This window comes from Aquarana catesbeiana, linkage group LG01 (genome assembly GCF_042186555.1).
Source record: "Aquarana catesbeiana isolate 2022-GZ linkage group LG01, ASM4218655v1, whole genome shotgun sequence".
In the NCBI taxonomy this organism is placed as follows: Eukaryota; Metazoa; Chordata; class Amphibia; order Anura; family Ranidae; genus Aquarana; species Aquarana catesbeiana.
The window spans coordinates 634,540,893-634,546,892 of record NC_133324.1 but is presented as its reverse complement, the minus strand read 5'-3'; the positions used below and the strand labels follow the sequence as shown (position 1 = coordinate 634,546,892).

The 6,000-nt window shown below is 39.1% G+C and overlaps 1 protein-coding gene across 1 annotated transcript in view; it reads left to right on the top strand.

The window, feature by feature from the left end:
- The first annotated feature begins 406 nt into the window (after window positions 1-406).
- SNCA (synuclein alpha) overlaps window positions 407-6,000 on the top strand; it is a 145,230-nt gene continuing 139,636 nt past the window's right edge. The window contains exon 1 of the mRNA XM_073601040.1: window positions 407-538. The gene's annotated coding sequence lies outside the window, so the exon portion shown is untranslated. The remainder of the gene's footprint in view (window positions 539-6,000) is intronic.

The window sequence follows — 6,000 nt, the reverse complement described above, 5'->3', positions numbered from 1 at the left end:
TATGCACTGATATATGCGAATATCTATCATTGGAAAATTGGTTCTTAATTTGCATCATATGAGTTCTTTTCTTACAGTCTTTGGTGCTGCATATGCTGTGCAGATATTTGCGTTTTTTATTGTTTTTAATTTGCATCATAAGACTTACAGTCTCTGTTTAGTATGTCGTTTTGGATATTTATAAAAACATGTAATTGTAAAAGTGTATCTGCATCATGAGTTAATGAAAGCTGTACTTCTGCAGCATCTGGTACTGCACATGCTGCCTGGCTGTATTAGGATGTATTTGCTCTGAGAGTCCAGGTGGCTTTGGTACATATTACACACTGTTGGGTCATCCTCTTGATGAAGTTGCCATAGTGACGAAACGCATTGAAACAGAGCAACAGTATGGGTGGAAGTAACCAGAGCCAGTGTACAGGAGTCCCAGTACACACAGATTGAGCTGGCTGTTAATTCCTGTGTATACAGCACTTTTAGTTTACTAGGGTCCGGACCAGACTATGTCTTGATGCCTGCTTTTATTCACTTGTTTCTTGTGAGTATAATAGACCTGATTGCAGACCTGATTATTGTGGTGGAAGGGGTTACTGTGGATTGCTCTGGGGCGGTGCACAGGAGGACATTTATCACAGGGTGGAAAGTCTTTTGTTGAAAGATGCAGGATATTTGTTCACAGAAGAGAGCAATGAAAGATTGAAGTGGACACCATTTCCTTTCACATTTATTTATTGAACTTTTGTGTATCATTAATGGATTTGTTTTTTTATGGAAGCACAGGACACCCTTGTATTATTTTATCGTTATTTATGTTTTCATTGACACAATGTTATTCGGATTACTTTAAGTGTTTTTTATTAGTGAGGTATATCACTATGCTGTACTATATGAGGCATTATAGACTTAATTTTATACTTTTTGGGGTTATTATATACTGAAGCAATTGTGGTTGTTGGTGTTTTACATATTTTATGATTATTATTTGGTTCATTAGGGGTTTATATGCATAAATATACACAACGTATTTATCAATTTAGTGCATAGGGGGTATTATTTCTGATTGGCAAATAAGGCAGCCTCTATGCGCTTAGGTGATTACAAACTATAGACACAAAAAGGTTCTTAATTCATTATCTCACATTAATTCATAATGTCTAACATTAGGCGTTTCTTTTTCACCTGTATATAACATAAATAAAAGTCTATAGTTTCCCTTTAAAGCCTTGTGTTTATAAACAAGTACTACATGCGTACATTTTAGAAAATTTCAATTGCACCTTTTTTATAATGTTTAAAGTAAAATATTAAACAACATTTTAATTTCTTTAAATAGCATGCTTAGTGAATGCTCTGAAACAGCCTTTGAAGTGGTGCATCTGTATGACGTATACAACCTATTACAGAAAAATGGACATTTACAAAGAAAATGTTGTTTAAATTGCCAGTGAATGACAGTTCTCCATCATTGTTCTGCTTGGAAACAGTCAAGGATTCCCTTAATTTATACCAGACCTTTATCTTAAACAAAACTCTGGTATGGATTTTAAGGGACAGCCCAAGCAAAAAAACAAGAAAACAACATGTGGTTCATCTTACCAGGTCCTTATATAAGCATGCAGCCTGGCAGGCCAGACAAGGAAGGGGGGTGATTGTTCAGCCTATCCCAATAGAGTACTCCCCTGGCAAAGCACATCGTCCCAATGTTAATATAATTAGGAGCTTCTTCCCCAAAACCCTGGCCTGGTGGTTGTGGGGGGTCTGTAAGTAGAGGACTTATTGAATGGCTTCCTGTCCGACCACTACTCATATGTATGTTGTTCTAGGAGGATTCACCCCTGCAACCTCCCACTTCTGCAGCTGTGCGCAACCTTGGGGACATTCAGTGGCATGATCTGTGACTGCTGTGTCCACCGGATCACATATCAGGGTACTGGGGTGCTGTGATTGATCCTGGTACCATGTGAACGCTGTGACCAACCACAGCAATCACATGAAAAGTAGTAAAAAATGTCTCTCATTTATGATGCCATTGCTTACTACTGTGATCTCAGGGCTAATCACAGTGGCCCTGTACCATGTAAAAGCTTAGCCAATCACAGCAATAACAATGGATTGTGGTCTTAAGTTTGCACCCCCTCATAAACTCAATAAATTCCAAGCTTTTATTGATGTTAATGAATTTTTAAGAAAACTGAACGTTAAAAGGTATCTAATACCTTGGACAGTAAAAATTAGCAATGTAGCAATAAGGGCAAAATTTTCCCCAAGTCTAGCCAATTTATTTATGGCTAGGCGGACGGAGGATGTTGTCAATGCCTCTCCTAGACCGCAATTGGTTCTGTGGAGGAAGTACAACCTATTTTAAAGAACGATAGCGTTAAGATTGCTTCTAACATCATAGACCCTCCCATTAGACCCTATTTTTCTATAATATGAAGGGTTATTACCCCTGTAAGAAATGTTCAATTTTTCAGATTAACAAGCTCAATAACAGAAAAGTTACCACATTTCAGTGCACTGCCGCCTTGCGATCATATTATATTAAATCTTGTACTACATGTTCTGCCTATAACGTTGTGTATCTTTTGCAGCGTCCCTGCCATCTGCAATATGTGGGATGGACAACGAGACCCTTACTTGTCCACCTACATGAACATGTAGGTAATATTAAAAGAGGCTATACTGGCCATAGCGTTTCCAAGCAGTACTCAGTGCATGTTATAAACCTGGCAGGAACACTCTTTTTTGCTATAGATAAATGTATTCCCCAGTTGAGGGGGAGTTCTATTAAGAGAGAAATATCTAAAGTCAAGATAAAATGGATATATAATCTCAGGACATTCACCCCCATGGGTTAAATATGGAGTGGGATGTAAATGCCTTTATTAACAATAGCTAGAGACAAAAAGATGTAGCGTTTGGGATTCATGCGTTCTTATTTGGGATGGAAATGCTTCTACTGGTATTTTTTACCTGCTGTTTTATTCTATTTTAATTTGATCATTTATACTATTATGTTTATGCAATATATTTATTGTTTATTTAGTGTTGTATTTGTATGCAAGTGTATAATTGTTAGCCATTACACCACAAGATGGCACTATATCCTGACAGTGGAAGGATTTTTGGTGTTCCTTTGCTGTTATTTATTAGTATACCACAATATACCACACTTGTAAGGTGCAGTAGGATGGTGTTTAGCTTAAGTGATTAACTATAATGAACAACCTATGTGCCATATTCTTGGTAAATAACCTGTCTATGGGGATCTCTTGATACCAAGCCAAAGTCAGGTAGACCAAGAAAGATTGCAGCCACAACTGCCAAAAGAATAGTTCAGGATACAAAGAAACTGCCTAATTGAGTTGCTTTTATGTGGCATTGGCCAAGTAAAGACTTCTTTGTGGCAACCTGAACATGCAGCTCATTTTTGTTCAAGTATCGTCATATATCTGGTAGTTGTGGCTGCAATCATTCTTGGTCTAACTGCCCTTGGCTTTCTATCAAGAGATCCCTGAATTTTCCACTTCTTAAAGCGGTTGTATACCTGCTGTTCTTTTTTTTTCCTACACCTGCAAGGAAAAAGACACAATGAGCTAGTATGCACCGCATACTAGCTCATTATGAGATACTTACCTTAGAACGAGGCACCGGAATCTCATCCTGTCCACGCCGAGGGAGCTGACATTTCCCCTCGGCGTGTCTTCCAGGTATCGCGGCTCCGGCGCTGTGAGTGGCCGGAGCCGCGATGTCGTCACTCCCGCGCATGCACACGGGAGACTTCTGTCCGGCAAGCTCCGGAGTTTGCCGCGCTGTCAGCCGAGAATCCCCTGTGCGCACTGCAGTCAGCGGCTCATTGTGAGGGGAATATCTCCTAAACCGTACAGGTTTAGGAGATATTTTTTTTTACCTACAGGTAAGCCTTATTATAGGCTTACCTGTAGGTAAAAGTAAAAAAAAAAGGTATACAACCACTTTAATAAGTGATTGAACAGCACCGACTGGCATATTCAAGGCTTTGGATATCTTTTTATATCATTTTCCATCTTTATAAAGTTCTAACAAACTCACTGATTGACTGAATTTAAAAAGCCACAGATGTAAGAAATGAACCTTTAATTGCCATTTTAACCTGTGAGTGTCACCTTCTGTGTCTGTACCAAGACCAAACATTCCAGGATATATAAACTTTTGATCAGGGCCATTTGGGTGATTTCTGTTATCATTAAGATTTAAAAAGGAGCCAAACTACTATGTGATAATAAATGGCTTCATATGATCACTATGCTTAAATAAAAGAAAGTTTTGCATGATCAGTCATATTTTCAATATCAATATCAGTGCCAAAATGTCATGATTTCTGCCATGGTATGCAAACTTTTAAGCACAACTGTACATCGGTTGGCATGATAAACCTCTCCTGGGATGACTACGGTATGTCTCTTTTCCAGGAGACCAAAAGTTTGTCAGCTCTCCTTGTCATGTTGTGTGTACACCCTCATCAAATAAATAATCCCTTTAAATAACATAGTGGCCATCTGTCATATAAGATTAAACCCCAAGAGATTTTTAACACGTTGTGCTTACTTGGAACGATGAAGCATCACAAATATCATTACCACTTTAGGCAGTGGAATTAATCTTTTATCCACCACCACCATGTAAATTAATATTTCCAGTATTGGGAATGTGTTAATGACTCAGAGTAGCTACCTAACATGTGAACACCACAATTAACCAAAATTAGGAAAATAACAAAAGGTGGGACTTTGTGTGAGGAAGGGGGGCCGCACAGATCCCATCCTCCATCCCATATAAGTATGTATAAAGGGGTTGAGGGGCGGGACTTTGAGTGAAGCACACGGATGCATTAGAGAAATGAATTTAGAAAATGGTTTATTAATTGAGTCATTTCTTAGAACATAAGTTGGGGGTATACAGTTCAGTACATAAATTGCATATCAATACCTCAAATTACATATCACATATAAATGCATTGTCCAACCAAGGTTTAAAACAGTATTTTACAAGTACACGGGTCACGTAATAACATGATTAATTGCATTGCAGGGAATACTCATAAAAGTAGCTTGCGCATTAAAGCGCATTAGAAATAATAGTAAAGATAAGATAAGTAGGAAAAATAATCTAAAAACATACATAATGACTCTATTGGAAGATATATGTCAGTATTTTACAGTTGCACGGGTCACTTCAGAGCGTGATTAATTGCAGTGTAAATGATACTGGAAAACAAAAATGGATGCATTAGGCATCACTTGGGAAAAAAGGAGTAAATATACTTGGTGAAGAGAAACGGCCGTGGTAGGTTCATGAATGCACTGTTGTAACGGTAGTTGTTAGCTCTACGCGTTTCGGGACCTTAAAGTCGCTCATCAGGAGAAAAAAGGTATTGGTTATCTAAAAAGATGAAAAATAGGGACATGGGTGGTTATCTGAAAAAATGCATGGGCAAATGCAGAAAGTGTGAAAACCCCCACACATATCCATACATTTGTCCCACAAACTTACATGAGCGTGACCACGCATGGGAGAGATCATCGCCGCACAAGACAATCCGGCCAAGGATGCCACTCCCCGGAGCTGAGGGGGCCCTTCCTGGCAGCACAGCCAGCAGCGGCAATATCCCCAAGTAGTGACGGGAAAGAGGTGAATGGGAGGTATGGTGCATGGGAGAAGTGAATGGCCCCAGGCGGGGGAACCTGCTGGGGAAAAAACAGCCAGTGAATGAAGTGCACTGGAATGGAAAGGGAATATGGGGGAATGTGTAGTGATGGAGAGTGAGAAATGATGAGGATCATAGTGAGGAGACGAAGAGAAGTGAAGAGAAGAAAGGAAAGGGAGAGGAAAGATAGGCAATGGGAAGAGAGGAGGAAAGAGAGAAGTGGGAGGAAAAGGGGGAAAAAGCAAATGAGAATAAATAAAGTGAAAAAAGATTGCCTGCTGCACAGTGAAATTGGACAAGAAAGCCAAGGAAAG